We start from the raw sequence: 27,286 nt of genomic DNA on the forward strand, positions 1-27,286 counted from the left end.
GGGGAGCAGCAAATGAATATTCCTTCACTTAAACAACGGACCCACACAGTTTCCCCAGCTCCGGATTCCTGCAGCGACTGGGGAGATCATGTGTCCGGTGGAGGAGGGGGCAGGAGCAGGGGGCCACAGGAGGGATCGCTGCATACCTGACAGCACAGCCCCAGCCTGGGCTGTGCTGGATTCCGAGTGCTCTGGCATAGGACCTGTGTGAGGTCTTGAAGAGGGCGGGCTGGAGCATCACATTACCGCACAAAGCCCTCCCTCTTCATTATGTAATCAGGTCCTGAAGACATGTACTAGAATCTGCAAGCTTCTTATTACATGAGCTGTGGAGAGGCAATAAGACGGAGGGCCCTGTGTGGTCATGTGATGCTGCAGCTCTTCATTACTTCACCTCAGCGTGACTGTCTGCGAGACCTGCACAAGAAAGAATTAAAATTACAATATATAAAAAAGCACTCTGCCACTCCTGTGGTGAACTATAACTCCCTTCATGCCATAGGTTCTGCAGGACATGCTGGGAGTTATAGTTCTCCCATGGGATCGTAAAGCAGCACTCCAGTGTTATTTTTCAGCGCTGGAGTGGTGCTTTAAATATAAGCCCTGTGCCCCCATTCTTATACTCACCCTCCAGCGTCTTCATATAGTACTTTACAGACACCACATCGTTCCCGCAGCACCATCTTCCACCCATAGCTTCCAAAATAATAACATACTATTATATATAATATACATTACATATAATAGTATGTTATTTATGTTATTAAATATTTTACCAAATTTTTTGGTTCAAATATTTTCTTCCCTACTTTCCACCTCTAAAACCTGGGTGCGTCTTATAGTCCGAAAAATGTGGTACATATACAGCTCTGGCAAAAATTAAGAGACCACTGCAAAATTTTCAGCTTGTCTGATTTTTCTCTTTATAGTTTTGAGTAAAATGTAAATTGTCTTTTTATTCTATAAACTACTGACAACATGTCTCCAAAGTTCCAAGCAATACATTTTGTATTTAATTCTTATCTAAAAATGAGAAATGATCAAAAGGCTAGAATTGAACAGGTTAATCTTTGCGAAGGACATATGAATCAAGCCGCATACAAGGTTATCCTGGAAAAACAGTTGGTTCCTTCTGCTCAGGCAATGTTCCTCAACTCTGAGGGCTGGTTTTTCCAGCAGGACAATGCGCCATGCCACACAGCTAGGTCAATCGAGGTGTGGATGAAGGACCATCACATCAAATCCCTGTCATAGCCAGCCCAATCTCCAGACTTGAACTCCATTGAAAACCTCTGGAATGTAATCAAGAGGAAGATGGATAGTCACAAGCCATCAAACAAAGAAGAACTGCCAGGGATTTGATATGGTGATCCTTCATCCACACCTTGATTAACCTGTCCAATTATAGCCTTTTGATCATTTCTCATTTTTAGATAACAATTAAATACAAAATGTATTGCTTGGAACTTCGGAGACATGTTGTCAGTAGTTTATAGAATAAAAGAACAATATACATTTTACTAAAAAATATACCTATAAAGAGAAAATCAGACAAACTGAAAATTTTGCAGTGGTCTCTTAATTTTTGCCAGAGCTATATATATTGTGGGGCAGGGAGGAGGATCATATGCAAGATTCAATATATATCCCCCAGGATGCGGACGGAGCCCTATTAGACCCACTGGAGTGCCTTGTGGTCACAGCAGGATGCCTGTGAGTCACAGGGCAAAATAAAACTAAGTGTGGACCTGGTCAAGCTATTTGGCCTATGTATTGTTCAGGAAAAGCCGGTTTGGACTTTTATTTTTGAAATGGACTGCAGGAAGGAAGCGGGACCAGTCTGTTTCCCCCAGGTCTTGCAAGTGGCCTATGGCCACAGATTCCAGTCTGAAAGAAAAACCCAGCAGAAAGGGTTTTGGGTGTGTCAGTTTTGTTTTGCAAGCAGGCAGAGCAGACAGCTCTGCAGGGCACTACCTGTGTGTAAGGATTCTGGACTTTCCTGGTGCCTGTTCGCCCTGATCCAAGATGGAGTCTTGGATCTCGCCCTGTCATGGAACTTCCTGTCTGTCCTGATTATTTAAGTCCGGGTCATGTGTTCTAAGGTGCCTGAGTATTTTCTGCTGCTGGCTCCTGAGCTTCTGCTGGTTTGCTGGTGAACTCCATGCTTCTTCTGCTCACTACTCAAATAGCAACTTATATAGCCAATTACCATGGTAATACTTAATATCACAGCAATCTGTACCATTAGTAAAAAAAGAGCTAAGAGACCTATCATCAAATACATGAAAACAACACAAAAAAAGGATGATACATGGTCAGACAGAGTATTATACCAAAATATATACTTTATTGATAACAATAAAACCAAGTGTAGGGAAGGAAATGACAATGGCTACACAAAGGAGACACTGTAAAAAATAGCAGGAGGCACGTACACAGGAATAGCAGTCCTCAAAGACTAAGGTATATAGCCTAATCATACACTCATAATATGTGCTGGCAAAGTACTTAAAAAATCAACAAAATGTGAAAAACAATATAAAAAAACAAACAAACCCAAAATAAATAGGAATGTAGATGAATTGACTCATCAACGGTGGGACACAAAGCTGAGAACAGCAATCAAAGGAAGTGTCCAAAGAACTAGGGTTGAGCGAAACGGGTCGGCCATTTTCAGAAGTCGCCGACTTTTGGCAAAGTCGGGTTTCATGAAACCCGACCCGACCCCTGTGTGGGGTCGGCCATGAGGTCGGCGATCTTCTGAATCTGGTATCGGAATTCCGATACCGAGTTCCGATATGTTTGCGATATCGGGAATCGGTATCGGAATCCATATTTAAGTGTAAAATAAAGAATCAAAATAAAAAATATTGATATACTCACCTCTCCGGAGGTCCCTGGACATCGCCGCTGGTAACCGGCAGCCTTCTTTGCTTAAAATGAGCGCGTTTATGGCCTTCCATGACGTCACGGCTTCTGATTGGTCGCGTGCCGCTCATGTGACCGCCACGCGACCAATCACAAGCCGTGACGTAATTCTCAGGTCCTAAATTCCTCATTCTAGGAATTTAGGACCTGAGAATTACGTCACGGCTTGTGATTGGTCGCGTGAGCGGTCACATGGGCGGCCGTGACCAATCACAAGCCGTGACGTCATCTAAGGCCCTTCACGTGCTCATTCTTAAGAAGGAAGGCTGCCGGAAAGAAGCAGGGCACGTCCGAGGGTGAGTATATATCTAATAGGAATATACTCACCCTCGGCTTCTTTCCGGCAGCCTTCCTTCCTAAGAATGAGCGCGTTCACTTAGGTGTCACTTAGGGGTCGCTGTATTGTTTTTAATAGTTTTTAACATTTTTTGTTGTCTTTTTAGTATATTCTGACCCCGTGATGTTTTGCATATATGACCCATTTCAAATCTTCGAGTCAAGCGTCCTATATTATTAGATCAACCCTATTCAAGAATGAAGACGTCTCTATTAGAAGAACAAGCATGAACTGAAGCTTCCCATCATACATTGATTGTACAATGACTAATACATATAATAACTGTATATTGCTGTAAACTCCATAATGGCAGTAATTTTGTGTGTCATCGTGGACAGTGAGTGGCTAGTTAGTGGGCTGTATGCTTAGTTGTTTTATGATATATGCATTATATCTATGCACAATGTTATATATTTGGATATAGTAGGCATATTATATTGTTCATATTGTGCATTATTTTTTTGTTATTTTTTTGTATTTTTTGTATTTTTTTTTTTGTAATTATGGACTGTTATGTAGATATTATATGCCCTTTTGCGATTCTGCTTCTGAGCAGCTTTTGTTGCTATGGCGACTGTACTAACCTCTCACATGCATTGTGTAGTTCTTTTTAGGGAAAGCCTATGCCGACTGTATAACAGTATTGCTATCTATATGTGTTGTTGTTTTGGGCGAAAATACTATTGTATTCAATCGTCTTTAGATGGGTCTGTCTTATGTGTTTTGTGTATATGTCGTCCGGTTATGGTGGTGGTGTAGGTGCCGTCAGATTCCTATGCGCCTGCGCGTTTCCATGGTGCTGGTTGGACGCCCTTGGTCACATGGGGCCCCTGTGATCTTCGGCGTCTTTCAGCTTTCCTCGGATCGTGCCGGCGCTATGGTTTCCTTGGCGCTGCGTGACCACTTCCGGTTGTTGTTCACTTACATTTCCAGTGTCGGTCTTTTTAACTCCTTGTGCACACATGTTTAATGCCCCCTGACGAAGGCGTGACCACCGAAACGCGCGTTGGGGCGGAGGCGCGTCCCCAGGATCCTCAGTCCTCATTGCGGTGGGTACTTTGCTGCGGCACCTATTTATTAATATATTGGCGATTGTTGAAACCGTAAGTTGCATATTATGATGTAGCATATCGGTAGTTTATTGGTGGCCATATTTTTATGGTTCTTTGGACACTTCCTTTGATTGCTGTTCTCAGCTTTGTGTCCCACCGTTGATGAGTCAATTCATCTACATTCCTATTTATTTTGGGTTTGTTTGGTTTTTTATATTGTTTTTCACATTTTGTTGATTTTTTAAGTACTTTGCCAGCACATATTATGAGTGTATGATTAGGCTATATACCTTAGTCTTTGAGGACTGCTATTCCTGTGTACGTGCCTCCTGCTATTTTTTACAGTGTCTCCTTTGTGTAGCCATTGTCATTTCCTTCCCTACACTTGGTTTTATTGTTATCAATAAAGTATATATTTTGGTATAATACTCTGTCTGACCATGTATCATCCTTTTTTTGTGTTGTTTTCATGTATTTGATGATAGGTCTCTTAGATCTTTTTTTACTAATGGTACAGATTGCTGTGATATTAAGTATTACCATGGTAATTGGCTATTTAAGTTGCTATTTGAGTAGTGAGCAGAAGAAGCATGGAGTTCACCAGCAAACCGGCAGAAGCTCAGGAGCCAGCAGCAGAAAATACTCAGGCACCTTAGAACACATGACCCGGACTTAAATAATCAGGACAGACAGGAAGTTCCATGACAGGGCGAGATCCAAGACTCCATCTTGGATCAGGGCAAACAGGCACCAGGAAAGTCCAGAATCCTTACACACAGGTAGTGCCCTGCAGAGCTGTCTGCTCTGCCTGCTTGCAAAACAAAACTGACACACCCAAAACCCTTTCTGCTGGGTTTTTCTTTCAGACTGGAATCTGTGGCCATAGGCCACTTGCAAGACCTGGGGGAAACAGACTGGTCCCGCTTCCTTCCTGCAGTCCGTTTCAAAAATAAAAGTCCAAACCGGCTTTTCCTGAACAATACATAGGCCAAATAGCTTGACCAGGTCCACACTTAGTTTTATTTTGCCCTGTGACTCACAGGCATCCTGCTGTGACCACAAGGCACTCCAGTGGGTCTAATAGGGCTCCGTCCGCATCCTGGGGGATATATATCGAATCTTGCATATGATCCTCCTCCCTGCCCCACAATATATATAGCTCTGGCAAGAATTAAGAGACCACTGCAAAATTTTCAGTTTGTCTGATTTTCTCTTTATAGGTATATTTTTTAGTAAAATGTATATTGTTCTTTTATTCTATAAACTACTGACAACATGTCTCCGAAGTTCCAAGCAATACATTTTGTATTTAATTGTTATCTAAAAATGAGAAATGATCAAAAGGCTATAATTGGACAGGTTAATCAAGGTGTGGATGAAGGATCACCATATCAAATCCCTGGCAGTTCTTCTTTGTTTGATGGCTTGTGACTATCCATCTTCCTCTTGATTACATTCCAGAGGTTTTCAATGGAGTTCAGGTCTGGAGATTGGGCTGGCTATGACAGGGATTTGATGTGATGGTCCTTCATCCACACCTCGATTGACCTAGCTGTGTGGCATGGCGCATTGTCCTGCTGGAAAAACCAGTCCTCAGAGTTGGGGAACATTGCCTGAGCAGAAGGAACCAACTGTTTTTCCAGGATAACCTTGTATGCGGCTTGATTCATATAAGATTAACCTGTTCAATTCTAGCCTTTTGATCATTTCTCATTTTTAGATAAGAATTAAATACAAAATGTATTGCTTGGAACTTTGGAGACATGTTGTCAGTAGTTTATAGAATAAAAGGACAATTTACATTTTACTCAAAACTATAAAGAGAAAAATCAGACAAGCTGAAAATTTTGCAGTGGTCTCTTAATTTTTGCCAGAGCTGTATATGTACCACATTTTTCAGACTATAAGACGCACCCAGGTTTTAGAGGTGGAAAGTAGGGAAGAAAATATTTGAACCAAAAAATTTGGTAAAATATTTAATAACATAAATAACATACTATTATATGTAATGTTTATTATATATAATAGTATGTTATTATGTTGGAAGCTATGGGTGGAAGATGGTGCTGCGGGACCGATGTGGTGTCTGTAAAGTACTATGTGAAGATGCTGGAGGGTGAGTATAAGAATGGGGGCACAGGGCTTATATTTAAAGCACCACTCCAGCGCTGAAAAATAACACTGGAGTGCTGCTTTACGATCCCATGGGAGATCTATAACTCCCAGCATGTCCTGCAGAACCTATGGCATGAAGGGAGTTATAGTTCACCACAGGAGTGGCAGAGTCCTTTTTTATATATTGTAATTTTAATTCTTTCTTGTGTAGGTCTCGCATACAGTCACGCTGAGGTGAAGTAATGAAGAGCTGCAGCATCACATGACCACACAGGGCCCTCCGTCTTATTGCCTCTCCACAGCTCATGTAATAAGAAGCTTGCAGATTCTAGTACATGTCTTCAGGACCTAATTACATAATGAAGAGGGAGGGCTTTGTGTGGTCATGTGATGCTCCAGCCCGCCCTCTTCAAGACCTCACACAGGTCCTATGCCAGAGCTTGGTTTTATTGTTATCAATAAAGTATATATTTTGGTATAATACTCTGTCTGACCATGTATCATCCTTTTTTTGTGTTGTTTTCTGCTCACTACTCAGTAGTCTGCCTTTCTCTATTCAGCTACCTCTCTCCTCTGGAACTTCTGCGATGGGCTGTGCACCAGTGGAAGTATCTTCTTTGTTTGCAAAACTTTCCCCAATGTTGTGCCTCTTTGCACAACCACACCAGGTGAGCAAGATTCAAGTTGTGCTTGTCTCATCCAGAAATATTTACTCATCTGCTACGCTTAGATAGTGCTCTCCCTCTTTTCCCCTCGTCCTCTCTTTCCAAGGACTGCATTCACACAACGCATCATCTATGAATTATTGGACTCCTACTAACAAATACTGGCACATGTGTGATCAAGTTTTGCTGGACTTCCTCATTTAAAGTACTGTGTGCATTCGCACTATAACCTTATTGGACTTCCTTGTTTAAATATCTGTTCGCCTCTAAGTCTGCTGTGATTTACTTTATTGTGCTGAGGACCTTGTTACTACTTCAGGAATATCTGCATTATGCTCTGTTTGCTATTTTCTATATAGAGCTGAAGACCTCTTTGCAATTGCAGAAATATCTGTGTCAATTCTGTTTACATTTCTGTTTCGAGTAAAAACATTCTTTGCTGCAACTTTGTTCTCGGACTGGCTTTATCCCATGCTATTAGATTCCATAGTACCCATATAATTATTACAGGATACTCAGGCCACAAAGGAATCTGCTGGGATAATGTCGACCGAGACAAAGATGGAGCAGTTGTTTTCTATGATCCACTCTTTACAGGGGGATATTGAGGCACTGCAAAGCAAGGTTGCTAACTGGGAGGCTCATTTTGGGCAGGCTCTTCAGGATTTAAGTAATCAGGTGGCTTGTCTGATGACTGCACGGGCACTTCCACCTCCACCCCCAGTACAGCCACAGCCAACTACTCCTCCCAAGTTACCACCATTTAGGTTCAGTGGGGACCGTTACAAGTTTTGTGGGTTTGTAAACCAATGCCTTTTGTATTTTGATGTGCATGCCGCCCATTTCCTTACTGATCGATCTAAGGTTTTATGTATTATCATGTTGCTCACTTCCTGAGCTCTCGAATGGGCAAATCCGCTTATGGAGACGCGTGACCCTCGCTTGAATAACCTTGACGATTTTCTTGCTGCTATGTCCATGATGTTCGATGATCCTAATCGATGCACTACTACTGAGACCGCTTTGTTAGCTTTACGTCAGGGTAAGCGTTCTGTCATCGAATACGCTACTGAGTTTAGACGGCTGGCGGTGGATATGATTTGGGACAGTTATGCTCAATTACCTATTTGTAGGAGAGGATTGTCTAATGTGTTGAAAGATGAACTAGCTCATGCAGATGCTCCGGAAGAGTTAGACACTTTTATTCAGCAATGTGTATGTATTGACATACGTGTTACAGAATGCAGACAGGAGAAATTTGTAGCCTCTAATCGTGTCACTAACTCTTTCCTTCCTCCTAAAGAATCTACAGGCAAGTCCTCTTGGGAGGCTGAACCAGTTCCCATGCAGGTGGATGCACTACAGCGTCGTGAGAGTAACGAGCACAGAGAGCATCGTTTCCGGGAGAGTCTGTGCTTTTACTGTGGGCAGTCAGATCACTTCCTCATCAACTGTCCCAAGCGACCTCTCAAGGTATTAGCCACAGTAGGGGAATTTGAAAACTAAATGCTGAATCTATTACGTCGGAGTCTAGTTTTTCAGTGAGTGCCATCTTCCCCTCTCAATCTATGACTGCCTCTCCTGAGACTCCGAAGGGTAAAGACACACATTGCTCCCTTCCCATGAAGATCCGGTCGGCGGGACCATGGATTCCCTGTGCAGCTATGGTGGATTCAGGGGCAGGAGGAAATTTTATATACATAGCTTTTGCCAGGGAATATGGCATACAGACTCAACAGAGAGCTGCTCCGGTAACTATGGAAACGGTGGATGGCTCACCTCTAGTTTCTGGACCTGTAGATCAGGAGACGGGACTTCTGGAACTTTTCATAGAGCCTGATCACCAGGAAAAGCTGTCATTTATGTTGATCTCTTCTTCACATTTCCCTTTAATTTTAGGAATTCCATGGTTGCAGTTACACAATCCTACTATCAACTGGGAGACTAAGGAGATCACCTTTCCATCAAAGGAGACACCGGTAACAGGCCAGACAAGTCCACAGGCTACAGTACGGGTTACTGAGGTATCGTGCTTACCACCTGTTTATGGTGAATTTTCAGACATTTGTGAGAAAAAGATGGCAGACCAGCTTCCTCCTCACAGACCGTATGACTGTCCCATTGAGCTGCTTCCCGGAGCAGCTATTCCCTTAAAGAATGTCTATCCACTAGCAGCCCCAGAGCTGCAAGCATTGAAAGAGTATATCGATGAGAATTTGACTAAGGGTTTCATTCACCCCTCCTCATCACCAGCAGGAGCACCCATTTTTTTTGTTAAAAAGAAAGATGGAACTCTTAGACCATGTATTGACTATCAAGAGCTCAATAAGTGACCGTCCAGAATCGCTACCCGTTACCGTTAATTCCAGAACTGCTGTAAGGGGTACGAAAGGCCAAGATCTTCTCCAAGTTGGATCTTCGAGGAGCATATAATTTAATTAGGATCCTTTCTGGGGATGAATGGAAGACAGCATTTAGATGTCGGTATGGACATTTCGAATATCTTGTGATGCCTTTCGGTCTCTGCAATGCTCCAGTTACTTTCCAACATCTAGCAAATGATATATTCAGAGATCTTTTTGACCATTTTGTTGTGATTTACCTGGACGACATTTTGATTTTCTCTGACTCTTTGCAGCAACATCAGGAGCATGTGAAGACCGTCCTGAGGCGTCTAAAAGAGAATCACCTCTACATTAAGCCTGAGAAATGCGAATTCCATCACACAGAGATTCAGTTCCTGGGGTATGTCATCTCGCCACAGGGGCTTAACATGGAGGCAAGTAAGATCCAGGCTATTCTTGATTGGCCTGCACCTAAAAATGTCAAGGAGGTACAGCGTTTCATCGGATTCGCAAACTTCTATAGACGACTAATTCGTAATTTCTCTGAAATTGTGTGACCCATTACACAACTAACTAAGAAGGAAAAGACTTTCTTGTGGTCCGCACTGGCTTAGAAAGCTTTTAATTGTCTTAAAAAATCCCGGTTTACGTCTGCACCTGTACTAATTCACCCAAACCCAGCACTTCCGTTCATTGTAGAAGTGGACGCTTCGGACTGTGCTCTGGGGGCCATCCTCTCACAGAGAACGGGAGAGAAAAGCTTGTTACATCCATGTGCTTTTTTTTCTCGCAGACTCCGCTGCAGAAAAGAACTATGATGTGGGAGATAAGGAGCTTCTTGCCATTATCGCTGCATTTAAGGAATGGAGACACCATCTGCAGGGGGCATCACAACAAGTTATTGTGCTCACAGATCATCGCAACCTGGAGTTCCTTAGATCTGCAAGACATCTTTCTCCACGGCAGGCTCGTTGGAGTCTAGACATCTGGGACACAGGTATTGCAGCCCAGGTCATCGGTTACATCAGGACATCAGGGACACCGGAAAGATATCTAGGACACAGGTGTGGCAATCCTGATCATCGGTTGGGACACGAATGGCACAGGATCAGGAACACTGGCATGACAGCTCAGGTCAATGGCTGAGACACAGACGGCACAAGACCAGGCAACGTTGGTCAGGCTCTGGGCACTAGGCAGTGGTCGTCTGGTTCCAAACTACGGTCCTCAGGCTCCGGCATCTGACCTAGGAAGGAACTCAAGCAGGATGGTGCAAACACCGGGGTCGAACGGAGTTAGCACCGCATAGCAGGCTGAGGACAGCATAGTAAACGCTCAGCAAAAACACCAGACTCCATCTTTAAAATCATGAACCCAGGATAGTTCACAGTCACTGGGTACAGGGTTCCAGACACAGAGGAACTTCAGGGACATAACACAAAGGACACAGTTCAGACAGGGTCAGGTACAAGAACGGATGCAGGATCAATGGTTCAGGCCTGAGAATGCAGCCCTCAGGGAGGCGGGAACACCAAAAACAACAGAAACGGGCCTGGATATGCAGCCTCCAGGAAAGGCGGATCTGGGTACTCAGCCCCCAGAGCAGGTGGAAAAACAGGACACAAAAAGAAACGGATCTGGGTACTCAAACCCCAGAGCAGGCAGAAAAACAGGCATCAGCTTTCCTAGAAATGAACGTAGGCAGAACAGGAGCTGAACACCAAAGGCAAGACTCAGAAACTTAATGCGAAACTCTGGCAACACCCAACAGGAAATAAGGAGTTTATATAGGAGCTACCCCTCAGCAATAGGCTGGGGAAAGCAACTCAGCTGCACACACAAACCCTAATAAAAGCAGGGAAGGTATGGCCGCGTGCACCCTAAGCACAAACAGAAACCATTACAGCACAGTCAGCACAGGAACTGAGGCTTAGGGCACCTGACAGCGGCTGCAAGCCTGGACACACGTGGAAAGTCATGCACCAGATGCAGAGGACCTTGCAACCCACGGAAAGCTTCCACAGCGGCAGCCAGGGACAGCACATGCAGATGGTCATGCCGTGGAGCAAAGACATCACAACACATGTACAGCGGAGCAGCGGAGCAGGGAGCAGAGCAGCATCCATATAGGTAACAGACAACAGTATCCCTGCTAGTTAGGGGGAGAGGAGCAAAGGGTTAAAGCAGAGACATGCATGGTAAAGCCAGAGTAACAAGGTACAAACCTGTTGTGAATTCCGTCTGGGCTCCCTCTGGTGGCCTTTAGCGATATTGCGGGTCTGGAGCTGGGCTCAGCTGCCTCATTTCCTGCTATGCTGGTTCCTATTTAATTCCACCTGGACCTTTACTTGTTGCCTGCTGTCGTTGTATTCAGTACTGGTTCTGACCTCTCCTGGATTTTCCTGGTGACCTGTTTATTTCTGAGAAGCTAAGTCTTGCTAGTTCTTTTTGCTCATTGTTTCCTTGAAAATGTTTCTCAGTATATGATGGGTTCAGTCCAGCTTGCTTATATTTGATTTTTTGCTTGCTGGTAGCTCTGGGGAGCAGAGTGCGCCCCTCACATCATGAGTCGGTGTGGGGGTTCTTGTACTTTCTGCGTGGATAGTTTTTGATAGTTTTTGTACCGACCGCACAGATCCCTGCTCTCTTCTGTCTATTTAGTGTTAGCGGGCCTCATTTGCTTAAACCTGTTTTTCATTCCTACATTTGTATTTTCCCCTTAACTCGCCGTTATTATTTGTGGGTGGCTGTCTAAAACTTTGGGGTTATTTCTCTGAGGCAAGTGAGGCTTTGCTTTCTCTCTAGGGGTAGCTAGTTTCTCATGCCGTGAAGAGGCGTCTAGGTTTTTAGGTAACGCTCCACGGCTGCCTTTAGTGTGTGTGGATAGGATCAGGATTGCGGTCGGTATAGCTCCCACATCCCCGGAGCTTGTCCTTCTATTCAGGTTTACCTATCAGGTCAGTTTGGTGATCCTACCACCGGATCATAACACAAACCCACCGGCGTTACAATCACCTTATGAAAAGACCTAAGAAATTTGGAGGGCTCACTAATATCCATGATTACTGTCTAGCTACCTAATTAGATCAAGTTAGGGCAGGGTTTAATGGAAATAAAACTTGTAATTGGGTTCAAATTGAATCACAATGTGCAGCCTTCAAAAATCTAAAAGCTCTATTTAGTGCATCTTTAATTGCTCCAAATAAAAAGATAGATGCTCTTCCTCTGATGGCGTCATCCATCGCCAGCTGGAAAGCACTCTATAAAAAAAGGCTCTAACGCCTCAGCCCCTGTTATAGCCATAACTCCATTGGAAACCTTAAAACTTTTAATACCAGATCTTAAAGTTAAAGATTGGTCAAAACGAGGCATTGTACTAGTGAAAGATTTGTATGAAGGTCCTAACCACCTCTCTTTTGCTTCTTTACGTAATCATTTCAAAATTCCCAATAAAGAGTTCTATAAATATCTCCAAATTTGGCACGCATTACAACACTTTCCAATATCAGAGGGAACGGTTAACTCAGGATTAATATTGACTCTTTCAAATGTTTCATCCAATAAAGTGGGTCTAATACCTATATATAATTTAATAGACATGAAAAATGTTTTTATAAAGTGGCCTTCCTTTTTTTCGTGGGAAAAAGAATTGAGTAAGACATTCTGGAGCAGTGAATGGACAAGCTCACTAGTTTTTGCAGCTCACACCTTCAAGTGTGCCTCTTCTCTTGAGTCCTATATAAAAACAGGCTTCGTCTCTGTTCCCTTCTTCTACTCAATTCTGTTGATGTAAATGTGGCCAAAAAGGTTCTTTAATCCGCACATTTTGGAGCTGTCCAGTAATTACTTCCATTTTGTTGTTTTCTTTTCATCTGATCTCTCATCTACTCCACCAAAAAATAAAACCATCTCATTCCTTAGCACTACTTTTGTTAGATATTAGTGATGAGCAAGTGTACTCATTGCTTGGGTTTTCCCGAGCACGCTCGGGTGGTCTCCGAGTATTTATGACTGCTCGGAGATTTCGTTTTCTGGATGATTTGCAAGTGTTAAGGTACCTTCACACGAAGCGACGCTGCAGCGATAGCGACAACGATGTCGATCGCTGCAGCGTCGCTGTTTGGTCGCTGGAGAGCTGTCACACAGACCGCTCTCCAGCGATCAACTATGCCGAGGTCCCCTGGTAACCAGGGTAAACATCGGGTAACTAAGCGCAGGGCCGCGCTTAGTAACCCGATGTTTACCCTGGTTACCAGCGTAAAATCTAAAAAAAAACAAACAGCACATACTTACATTCACGTCCCCCTGCGTCCACTTCCTGACTGACTGAGCGCCGTACAGTGAGAGCAGAGCGGTGACGTCACCGCTGTGCTGCTTTCACTTTCACTTTGCGGCGCTGAGTCAGAGGAGGAAGCAGACTGCAGGGGACGCAATGTGAGTATGTGCTGTTTGTTTTTTTTACATTTTACGCTAGTAACCAGGGTAAACATCGGGTAACTAAGCGCGGCCCTGCGCTTAGTAACCCGATGTTTACCCTGGTTACCAGTGTAAAATATCGCTGGTATCGTTGCTTTTGCTTTCAAACACAACGATACACAGCGATCGGACGACCAAATAAAGTTCTGGACTTTATTCAGCGACCAGCGACATCACAGCAGGATCCTGATCGCTGCTGCGTGTCAAACGAAACGATATCGCTAGCGAGGACGCTGCAACGTCACGGATTGCTAGCGATATCGTTATAATGTCGTTTCGTGTGAAGGTACCTTTAGACAGTTTGATTACATGTGGGAATTCCCTAGCAACCAGGCAACCCCCACATGTACTCAGGCTGGGTAGTAGCTGTAAAACATTCAGCTGAGCTGATGAAAACTAAATCTCCGAACACTAGCAAATACTCGGAGGTCACACGAGCATGCTCGGGAAAACCCGAGCAACGAGTACACTCGCTCATCAATATTAGATATACATTCTATTCCCTCCAATGGCAGAGTAATTGCCTCACATATTCTTCCAGCTACAAAATTAGTGATTAAAAGATATTGGAAGTCCCCAGGAATCCCTGCCAACGAAGAGATAATATAATCGATAAATAAAACTTGTGCTTTTGAAAAAATGATAGCACATAAATAATAAGTTACACGTTTTCAATGTTAATTGGAAGAGTTGGTTGAATCATCCAGAAAATATTGTTCTAAATTAATAGTAGTCATTAATGAATGTAATCCTTGAAATCTGTAGGTTTAATCCCTATGTAGACTTCAATGTTTGTCAGTCTAAAGTATTGTATACACTGTTTGTTGTTATTTGCTTAAAACCAAATAAAAAGAAATTGTTAAAAAAATTTAAAAAATTGTGGGAGATTCACAACGAGTGGACTGCTGCTGGAGTCATTGGTTCAAGAGCCACCACACACTAACATACAGTTAGGTCCATATATATTTGGACAGAGACAACATTTGTCTAATTTTGATTATAGACATTACCACAATGAACTTTAAACAAAACAATTCCGATGCAGTTGAAGTTCAGACTTTCAGCTTTCATTTGAGGGTATCCACATTAAAATTGGATGAAGATTTTAGGAGTTTCAGCTCCTTAACATGTGCCACCCTGTTATTAAAGGGACCAAAAGTAATTGGACAGATTCAATAATTAAAAATAAAATGTTCATTTTTAGTACTTGGTTGAAAACCCTTTGTTGGCAATGACTGCCTGAAGTCTTGAACTCATGGACATCACCAGACGCTGTGTTTCCTCCTATTTGATGCTCTGCCGGGCCTTCACTGCGGTGGTTTTCAGTTGATGTTTGTGTGTGGGCCTTTCTGTCTGAAGTTTAGTCTTTAACAAGTGAAATGCATGCTCAATTGGGTTGAGATCAGGTGACTGACTTGGCCATTCAAGAATATTCCACTTCTTTGCTTTAATAAACTCCTGGGTTGTTTTGGCTTTATGTTTTGGGTCATTGTCCATCTGTAGTATGAAACGACGACCAATCAGTTTGACTGCATTTGGCTGGATCTGAGCACACAGTATGGCTCTGAATACCTGAGAATTCATTCGGCTGCTTCTGTCCTGTGTCACATCATCAATAAACACTAGTGACCCAGTGCCACTGGCAGCCATGCATGCCCAAGCCATCATACTGCCTCCGCCGTGTTTTACAGATGATGTGGTACGCTTTGGATCATGAGCTGTACCACGCCTTCGCCATACTTTTCTCTTTCCATCATTCTGGTAGAGGTTGATCTTGGTTTCATCTGTCTAAAGAATGTTCTTCCAGAACTGTGCTGGCTTTTTTAGATGTTTTTAGCAAAGTCCAGTCTAGCCTTTTTATTCCTGATGCTTATGAGTGGCTTGCACCGTGCAGTGAACCCTCTGTATTTACTTTCATGCAGTCTTCTCTTTATGGTAGATTTGGATATTGATACGCCAACTTCCTGGAGAGTGTTGTTCACTTGGTTGGCTGTTGTGAAGGGGTTTCTCTTCACCATGAAGATTATTCTGCGATCATCCACCAGTGTTGTCTTCCATGGGCACCCAGGACTTTTTGCATTGATGAGTTCACCAGTGCTTTCTTTCTTTCTCAGGATGTACCAAACTGTAGATTTTGGCACTCCTAATATTGTAGCAATTTCTCGGATGGGTTTTTTCTGTTTTCGCAGCTTAAGGATGGCTTGTTTCACCTGCACGGAGAGCTCCTTTGACCGCATGTTTACTTCACAGCAAAACCTTCCAAATGCAAGCACCACACCTCAAATCAACTCCAGGCCTTTTATCTGCTTAATTGAGAATTACATAACAAAGGGATTGCCCACAGCTGTCCATGAAATAGCCTTGGAGTCAATTGTCCAATTACTTTTGGTCCCTTTAAAAACAGGGTGGCACATGTTAAAGAGCTGAAACTCCTAAACCCTTCATCCAATTTTAATGTGGATACCCTCAAATGAAAGCTGAAAGTCTGAACTTCAAATGCATCTGAATTGTTTTGCTTAAAATTCATTGTGGTAATGTCTATAACCAAAATTAGAAAAATGTTGTTTCTGTCCAAATATATATGGACCTAACTGTATCCATGACATGGGCTACAAGGGTCGCATTCCTTGTGTCAAGCTACTCATGACCAATAGACAACGCCAGAAGCATCTTACCTCTGCCAAGGAGAAAAATAACTGGACTGTTGCTCAGTGGTCCAAAGTGTTGTTTTCAGATGAAAGTAATTTTGCATTTCATTTGGAAATCAAGGTCCCAGAGTCTGGAGGAAAAGTGGAGAAGCACACAATCCAAGCTGCCTGAGGTCTAGTGTGAAGTTTCTACAATCAGTGATGGCTTGGGAGCCATGTCATCTGCTGGTATAGGTCCACTGTGTTTTATCTTGACCAAAGTCAGCGCAGCCATCTATCAGGATATTTAAGAGCACTTCATGCTTTCCTCTGCTGATAAGCATTTTGGAGTCTCCAACAGGACTTGGCACCTGTCCACATTTCGTGGGAAAAAGAATTGAGTAAGACATTCTGGAGCAGTGAATGGACAAGCTCACTAGTTTTTGCAGCTCACACCTTCAAATGTGCCTCTTCTCTTGAGTCCTATATAAAAACAGGCTTCGTCTCTGTTCCCTTCTTCTACTCAATTCTGTTGATGTAAATGTGGCCAAAAAGGTTCTTTAATCCGCACATTTTGGAGCTGTCCAGTAATTACTTCCACTTTGTTGTTTTCTTTTCATCTGATCTCTCATCTACTCCACCAAAAAATAAAACCATCTCATTCCTTAGCACTACTTTTGTTAGATATTAGTGATGAGCAAGTGTACTCATTGCTTGGGTTTTCCCGAGCACGCTCGGGTGGTCTCCGAGTATTTATGACTGCTCGGAGATTTCGTTTTCTGGATGATTTGCAAGTGTTAGACAGTTTGATTACATGTGGGAATTCCCTAGCAACCAGGCAACCCCCACATGTACTCAGGCTGGGTAGTAGCTGTAAAACATTCAGCTGAGCTGATGAAAACTAAATCTCCGAACACTAGCAAATACTCGGAGGTCACACGAGCATGCTTGGGAAAACCCGAGCAACGAGTACACTCGCTCATCAATATTAGATATACATTCTATTCCCTCCAATGGCAGAGTAATTGCCTCACATATTCTTCTAGCTACAAAATTAGTGATTAAAAGATATTGGAAGTCCCCAGGAATTCCTGCCAACGAAGAGATAATATAATCGATAAATAAAACTTGTGCTTTTGAAAAAATGATAGCACATAAATAATAAGTTACACGTTTTCAATGTTAATTGGAAGAGTTGGTTGAATCATCCAGAAAATATTGTTCTAAATTAATAGTAGTCATTAATGAATGTAATCCTTGAAATCTGTAGGTTTAATCCCTATGTAGACTTCAATGTTTGTCAGTCTAAAGTATTGTATACACTGTTTGTTGTTATTTGCTTAAAACCAAATAAAAAGATATTGTTAAAAAAATTTAAAAAATTGTGGGAGATTCACAACGAGTGGACTGCTGCTGGAGTCATTGGTTCAAGAGCCACCACACACTAACATATCCATGACATGGGCTACAAGGGTCGCATTCCTTGTGTCAAGCTACTCATGACCAATAGACAACGCCAGAAGCATCTTACCTCTGCCAAGGAGAAAAATAACTGGACTGCTGCTCAGTGGTCCAAAGTGTTGTTTTCAGATGAAAGTAATTTTGCATTTCATTTGGAAATCAAGGTCCCAGAGTCTGGAGGAAAAGTGGAGAAGCACACATTCCAAGCTGCCTGAGGTCTAGTGTGAAGTTTCTACAATCAGTGATGGCTTGGGAGCCATGTCATCTGCTGGTATAGGTCCACTGTGTTTTATCTTGACCAAAGTCAGCGCAGCCATCTACCAGGAAATTTAAGAGCACTTCATGCTTTCCTCTACTGATAAGCATTTTGGAGTCTCCAACAGGACTTGGCACCTGTCCACATTGCCAGAAGTACCAATACCTGATTTATAAACAACAGTATCACTGTACTTGATTGGCCAGCAAATTCGCCTGACTTTAACTCCATAGAGAATCTATGGGGTATTGTCAAGAGGAAGATGAGAGACACCAGACCCAACAATGCAGATGAGCTGAAGGCTGCTATCACAGCAACCAGGGCTTCCATAACACCTCAGCAGTGCCACAGGCTGATCGCCTCAATTGCACACCGCATTGATGCAGTAATTGATGCAAAAGGAGCCCCGACCAAGTATTGAGTGCATTTACTGAACATACATTTCAGTAGGCCAACATTTCGCATTTTAAAATCATTTTTCAAGCTTGTGTTATAAAGTATTCTAATTTACTGAGATAATGACTTTTGGGTTTTCATTGGCTGTAAGCCACAATCATCATTAGAAAAAATAAACACATGAAATAGATCACTCTGTTTGTAATGACTCAATATAATATATGAGTTTCACTTTTTGCATTGAAGAACTAAAATAAATTAACTTTTTAATGATATTCTAATTTTGTGAGAAGTACCTGTAAGTCTATAAGAGATAGAACGAGGCTCTCATAGACCTACATTGAGAGCTAGAGACTGTTACCTTTGACTTCCGATCAGTCAGAAGTTGTGGTCACAAGATGTTGGTGCGAGACTGAAGAGCTTAAGACAACAGCAGGTAAGTATAAGACAAGCGTCAGGGAACTTAGATTAGCGTCTCAACTCCAGCACTAAAAAGAAAAGAAAATAAATGCTGGAGTCATGGTTTAAATCTGCAGCAATGCTACTGAAATCACAAAACTTTATCACTTGGCAAGTTCCCTCTACAGATACATAAAAAGTAATTCCCGTTTCGATAAGATATTATTTTATGCAACTTATCTCTCTCTCTTAGCAAGAAGGAAGTAAACGGCAATTAAAAGATTTCCCATAATCAAAATATATGCACATAACAGGTGAAACATCTGGTCAACAGGGTCTAACCACTGGGATACCTACTGAGCACTAGAAAAAGGTCCCTGAGTGTCTGTTTCTGAGAGTATACAGTAGTGCAAGTTTGGTCACTGTTTCTGAACAGCCAGACATAGCTGAGCCCTGGACTCAGCTATCCTAGGACTATATACAGTACAGTGGTGCAGACAACTGCAGATATGACACTTATTAATTGGCCTGTCAATTAGTAATAAGTTTTGAGTATGGAAACCCCCTTTAAGTCTCCTCCTAATCTGCCCCAAACTGAAATGAATAACATGTGTAGCTTGCAAGTATTTGAAGCTAATAAACAGCCTACTCATACTAGATTAGACATTTATTTTACAACAAGCATGCAATTGCAATACTATTTAATTCTTATGTAGAGGAAGCAGACAAGAAATTGTCCACTAATAGTCAACCCCTTAATAGCACTAGCATGAAGAAAAAATGTAAAAATTAATACTTACTCCTGCAAAGGGCACAGATCCTCAATGTTGGTTTTATGTGTACAGGCAGTCAACTGACATTGTTGCAGCCTTTCAGTATTCCAAAGTATAGTTAGATTTCTGTTAAAAAACAACAAATGGAACTGACAGAATAAAAAAACTGCTGCCGACCATTGAAGTACAGTAACCTTATTGAGGTCACCGCTCGCAACTTACTACGCAGTGTGAAACCTGGCAGTAAGTTCTCATGCTGCAAGTGGTGACGTCAGTAAGGGTAAGTTCAACGGCTGTGAACTGCGATGACCTTACTGATGTCACCATTTGTCAATCGGCAATGGCAGCAACTCCAGTAAATGGAGTTCTCTGAATGGGGTTCCATTGACTGGATGAAAAAGATGGGGGTCATCGTGGGACACATGGCTCTCCATTTCTAACCCCTGCACTTGATGTCAGCCGACATTACACATCTGACATCAACCCTAAAATCAATACCCCACTTGCCCACGCATCAGGGCAAGTGGGAAGAGCTGAGACTAAGTGCCAGAATTAACTAATGGTGTTATTAGTCTGAGAGAGAGCTGTGAAGATCTCAGGTTGGGGTTGTAATAATCACCTAGGCAGGCTAACCATATAACTATTTTTTCTTCCTTACATCCCTGGTTTTACAACAACTCTATGTAGATGGTCAAAATACATTGTGTCCAGTCCAGTCCAGGAAATCCTCTCCCTGGGGCCGGTAGTCCCCCTGCCCCTGTACCAGGCGATATTCACTGTGTCCCAACTTTCGGTTGGGAAACAGATTTCGTATCTCCCGTCAATGTAGTCTTTCATCACAGTCCACGCTCCTCCCGACAACAGATAACACAACCGAAACCCATGTATTCAGCAGCAACGGTCCTTGAGAAAGTTCCTTATATCCAGACCACATATAACTCAACCTTAACAGAGGAACCAGCCCAGCTGCCAACCGATCGCCAAACTCCATAGGCCATTTATTCATGGGCTCCAGGACCTCAGCCTAGATCCTCGCCTCTCGATGTCACTCCAGTTCCCTCACTAGACATGTGACTTCTTGTTCTCCCTACCTAGGATGAGCCCCCTGGATGAGCAGAAGTGTTCACACTCTCCCCTTAAACATTCACTTTTAGCTCAGCTCAAAGAATGAAGAATGTTCCAGAAGTGATGACAGCTTCATTGGGTCTACTATCCACATCCACACAATGGGACTAGTGACAGGGAGAACAATGGAAGGATTGTGTTCCTTGATTACTAATCTTGGGTCTGGCCTTATTATAAATAACAGAAAAGTCCACTATAGATGCAGCTTAGCCTAACTAAACTCATATGATACAGTTGAAACCAGAAGTTTCCATACACTATACAAAAAGACACATATGCATGTTTTTCTCAATATTTGCCATGAAATCAGAATAAACCTTTCTCGTTTTAGGTCAATTAGGATTATCATAATTTTGTAATATTTGCCAAATGCCAGAATAATGAGAGAGAGAGGATGTTTTGAGGAATGTTTATTACTTTCTGCAAAGTGATAAGTTTAAATACACTAAGATTACTATGCCTTTAAGCAATTCTGAACTGCCGATATGATGATGTGATGTGTTTGAAAGCTTCTATTTTTTGGCAACATCTGAGTTTACTAGAGACACACCTGTGGATGTATTTTAATGCACACCTGAAACACACTGCTTCTTTGTGTAGCATCATGGGAAGGTCTAAAGAAATCAGCCAAGATATCAGGAGAATTGTGGACCTGCATAAGTTTGGCTCATCTTTGGGTACAATTTCAAGATACCTGCAGGTGCCTTGTTCATCTATACAAACAATTATACGCAAGTACAAACAAGATGGGAATGTCCACCTATCATACCACTCAGGACGGAGATGGGTTCTGTGTCTCAGAGATGAACGTGCTTTGGTCCGACATGTGCATATCAACCCAAGGACAAAAGCAAAAGACCTTGTTAAGATGATGGCGAAAGCTGGTAAGATTGTATTAATATCCACAGTGAAGCGAATATTGCATCAACATGGGCTGAAAGACCACTCTGCCAGGAAGAAGCCATTACTCCAAAAGAAACATAAAAAAGCCAGATTAATGTTTGCAAATGCACACAGGAACAAAAACCTTAATTTTTGGAAACTTGTCCTGTGGTCTGATGAAACTAAATTGAACTTTTGGGGCATAATGACAATCGCTTCATTTGGAGGAAAAAGGGAGAAGCTTGAAAGTCCAAGAACACCATCCCAACTTTGAAACACAGGGGTAGCAGCATCATGTTGTGTGGTTGATTTGCTGCAGGAGGGAATGGTGCACTTTACAAAATAGATGGCAACATGATAAAAAATGATTATGTGACAATACTGAAGCAACATCTCAAAACATCAGCCAGGAAGTTAAAGCTAGGGCAGAAATGGGTCTTCCAAATGGACAATGATCTGAAGCATACTGCCAAAATGGTAACAAAGTGGCTTAAGGATAACAATGTCAATGTTTTGTAGTGGCCATCACAAAGCCCTGATCTCAATCCATTTGAAAATTTATGGGCAAAGCTGAAAAGGCAGGTGAAAGCAAGGTGACCTGCTAACCTGGATCAGTTACACCAGTTTTGTAAGGAGGAATGGGCCCAAATTCCGACCTACTATTGTGAGACGCTTGTGGAAGGATATCCCAAACGTTTGACCAAAGTCATACAGTTTTAGGGCAATGGTACCAAATACTAATGAAATGTATGTAAACTTTTGACTTTGCAGTAAGTAATAAAAATACCTTAAAATATTCTCTCTCTCATTATTCTTCCATTTCGCAAATGTTAATAATTACGGTAAACCTAATTGACCTAAAACAGGAAAGGTTTATTCTGATTTCATGTCAGATATTGAGAAAAACATGCATACAGTGGGAAAAAAAAGTATTTAGTCAGCCACCAATTGTGCAAGTTTTCCCACTTAAAAAGATGAGAGAGGCCTGTAATTGACATCATAGGTAGACCACAACTATGAGAGTCAAAATGAGAAAACAAATCCAGAAAATCACCTTGTCTGATTTGGTAAGATTTATTTTGCAAATTATGGTGGAAAATAAGTTTTTGGTCACCTAAAAACATGCAAGATTTCTGTCTCTCACAGACCTGTAACAACTTCTTTAACAGACTCCTCTGTCCTCCACTCATTACCTGTAGTAATGGCACCTGTTTGAACTAGTTATCAGCATAAAAGACACTTGTCCACAACCTCAAACAGTCACACTCCAAACTCCACTATGGTGAAGACCACTGATAATCTCCCTTGATCTGGGGCTCCACGCAAGATGCATGCAAGACCCCGTGGGGGTCAAAATGATCACAAGAACAGTGAGCAAAAATCCCAGAACCACATGGGGGGACCTTGTGAATGACCTTCATACAGCTGGGACCACCATAACAAAGGCTACCATCACTGCTACAATCACTGCTTAAGCCAGTACATGTCCCGGCCCATCTGACGTTTGCTAGAGAGCATTTGGATTCTCAGAACAGTATTGGAGAATGTCATATGGTCTGATGAAAGTAAAGTAGAACTGTTTGGTAGAAACAAAACTCGTCGTGTTTGGAGGAGACAGAATGCTGAGTTATATCCAAAGAACACCATACCTACTGTCAAGCATGGGGGTGGCAACATCATGCTTTGGGGCTGTTTCTCCGCAAAGGGACCAGGATGACTGATCCGTGTACATGAAAGAATGAATGGGGCCATGTATCATGAGATTTTAAGTGCAAACACTTCCATCAGCAAGGGCATTGAAGATTAAATGTGGATGGGTCTTTCAGCATGATAATGATTCCAAGCACACAGTCAGGGCAATGAAGGAGTGGCTTCATAAAAAGCATATGAAGGTCCTGGAGTGGACTAGCCAGTCTCCAGATCTCAACACCATAGAAAACCTTTGGAGGGAGTTGAAAGTCCATGTTGCCGAGTGACAGGCCGAAAACATCACTGCTCTAGAGGAGATCTGCATGGAGGATTGGCCAACATACCACCAACAGTGTGTGCCAACCTTGTGAAGACTTACAGAAAATGTTTGACCTCTGTCATTGCCAACAAAGGATATATAGCAAAATATTGAGATGAACTTTTGATAATGACCAAATACTTAGTTTCCACCATAATTTGCAAAAAAATCTTGCCAAATCAGACAATGTGATTTTCTGGATTTGTTTTCTCATTTTGACTCTCATAGTTGTGGTCTACCTATGATGTCTATTACAGGTCTCTCTCATCTTTTTAAGTGGGAGAACGTACACAATTGGTGGCTGACTAAATACTTTTTTTTCCCACCGAATGTGACTTTTTACATAGTGTATGTAAACTTCTGGTTTCAGCTTTATATCTGCAAATACAAAAATGGTTAAATGAGTAACCAAGAAGCATATACCCTTAAAAAAATATTTTATTTGTATTATCAAACATGTTAAAATTAACACACAGTAAAATAAAAACAAAGGAACTGCTGAACAGAAACAGTGGGGATGCTATCAAGTACAAGTGAAAATGAGATGTATGCTTGTTATATCCAATACTGTACATAAGCAGCAGCACTAGGTGTAAAACAATCCCAACAGTTTAAGCAGAATAGATTAAAGTACTTACATATCAATAGTTTTACTTGTTAAAACGTCCTCTCCGCCTGTCACGCTGCGTGAAGCATAAGTGCACAACAATGGGGAAAGGAAGGGGGAGCCCAAACACTAGGGAAGTGGAGAGTGGAAACCCTTAGTCAGATCTAAATATCACCCTGTCTGCCCTAACTGTCCCTATATAGGTTCTGCACCTATCGCCGAGCAGGAAACCAATCCCTGCCTGACCCTAGCGATAGGCCCTGGTTAGTGAAGAGATGGGGTGCGCTAGTCAGTCCCCACTGCAACTAAAAACAGAGAGGGTATACGAACAAGGGGAACACTTAGCTTGAGAAGACAACCGAGATGTCACGCTAGCAATCCTCCAAGAGTCCTCTGAGAAGGAACTAACCGACTGTTAGTACTTGTAACTAGACAGAGACAAGTAAGAGCTAACACCGGCACCATGTTGAAGCAATTGAATGTATTATACCTACAGCACAGGTGTGTAATTAACAGTAGAACGTGCAGGTAACTGTTGGGACCTAGAAGGAGAAGGATATTGCTCCATAACAGAGATGCAAATTCAAGAAGGTGCTTGAGCTAATTGCAAAGACCTTCTACAGCCGGATCCAGGATGACTGTGTCACACCTGACGCATTCATGACACCATCTTAATGCACGTTTTGTCTAGTGCTTCACTAGGAGTCACAACAGGTCTGATTATTTACCTGTATGTTTATATCATCTGCTCTACATATGTTTCCATTTAATTTCTGCCAGAAAAAAGACTGGGTGCAGAGTGGTCTCAAAGTACCGTATATACTCGAGTATAAGCTGACCCGAGTATAAGCCGACCCCCCTAATTTTGCCACAAAAAACTGGGAAAACTTATTGACTCGAGTATAAGCCTAGGGTGGAAAATGCAGCAGCTACCGGTGAATTTCAAAAATAAAAATAGATGCTCCATACCGTTCATTATGGCCCCATAGCTGTGCCATATAGTGCTCTGCTCCATTCATTATTGCCCCATAGCTGTACCATAGAAAGCTGTACCATAGAAAGCTGTGCCATATAGTGCTCTGCACCGTTCATTATTGCCCCATAGCTGTGCCATATAGTGCTCTACACCGTTCATAATTGCCCCATAGCTGTGCCATATAGTGCTCTGCACCATTCATTATTGCCCCATAGCTGTGCCATATAGTGCTCTGCACCGTCCATAATTGCCCCATAGCTGTGCCATATAGTGCTCTGCACCGTTCATTATTTCCCCATAGCTGTGCCATATAGTGCTCTGCGCCGTTCATTATTTCCCCATAGCTGTGCCATATAGTGCTCTGCACCGTTCATTATTGCCCCATAGCTGTGCCATATAGTGCTCTGCACCGTTCATAATTGCCCCATAGCTGTGCCATATAGTGCTCTGCACCATTCATTATTGCCCCATAGCTGTGCCATATAGTGCTCTGCACCGTCCATAATTGCCCCATAGCTGTGCCATATAGTGCTCTGCACCGTTCATTATTTCCCCATAGCTGTGCCATATAGTGCTCTGCGCCGTTCATTATTGCCCCATAGCTGTGCCATATAGTGCTCTGCACCATTCATTATTGCCCCATAGCTGTGCCATATAGTGCTCTGCACCGTCCATAATTGCCCCATAGCTGTGCCATATAGTGCTCTGCACCGTTCATTATTTCCCCATAGCTGTGCCATATAGTGCTCTGCGCCGTTCATTATTTCCCCATAGCTGTGCCATATAGTGCTCTGCACCGTTCATAATTGCCCCATAGCTGTGCCATATAGTGCTCTGCACCGTTCATTATTTCCCCATAGCTGTGCCATATAGTGCTCTGCACCGTTCATTATTTCCCCATAGCTGTGCCATATAGTGCTCTACACCATTCATTATTTCCCCATAGCTGTGCCATATAGTGCTCTGCGCCGTTCATTATTTCCCCATAGCTGTGCCATATAGTGCTCTGCACCGTTTATTATTGCCCCATAGCTGTGCCATATAGTGCTCTGCACCGTTCATTATTGCCCCATAGGATGTGCCATAGAAAGCTGTGCCATATAGTGCTCGGCACCGTTCATTATTGCCCCCATAGCTGTGCCATATAGTGCTCTGCACCGTTCATTATTGCCCCATAGCTGTGCCATATAGTGCTCTGCACCGTTCATTATTGCCCCATAGCTGTGCCATATAGTGCTCTGCACCGTTCATAATTGCCCCATAGCTGTGCCATATAGTGCTCTGCACCGTTCAGAATTGCCCCATAGCTGTGCCATATAGTGCTCTGCACCGTTCATAATTGCCCCATAGCTGTGCCATATAGTGCTCTGCACCGTTCAGAATTGCCCCATAGCTGTGCCATATAGTGCTCTGCACAGTTCATTATTTCCCCATAGCTGTGCCATATAGTGCTCTGCACCGTTCAGAATTGCCCCATAGCTGTGCCATATAGTGCTCTGCGCTGTTCATTATTTCCCCGTAGCTGTGCCATATAGTGCTCTGCACCGTTCATTATTGCCCCATAGCTGTGCCATATAGTGCTCTGCACCGTTCATTATTGCCCCCATAGCTGTGCCATATAGTGCTCTGCACCGTTCAGAATTGCCCCATAGCTGTGCCATATAGTGCTCTGCACGGTTCAGAATTGCCCCATAGCTGTGCCATAGAAAGCTGTGCCATTGCTGCTGCTGCTGCAATAAAAATAATAAAACACATACTCACCTCTCTTGCTTGCAGCTCCTCAGCGTCCGGTCCCGGCGTCTCTCCGCACTGACTGATCAGGCAGAGGGCGGCGCGCACACTATATGCGTCATCGCGC

This window comes from Ranitomeya variabilis, chromosome 3 (assembly GCF_051348905.1).
Source record: "Ranitomeya variabilis isolate aRanVar5 chromosome 3, aRanVar5.hap1, whole genome shotgun sequence".
NCBI classification, from domain to species: Eukaryota; Metazoa; Chordata; class Amphibia; order Anura; family Dendrobatidae; genus Ranitomeya; species Ranitomeya variabilis.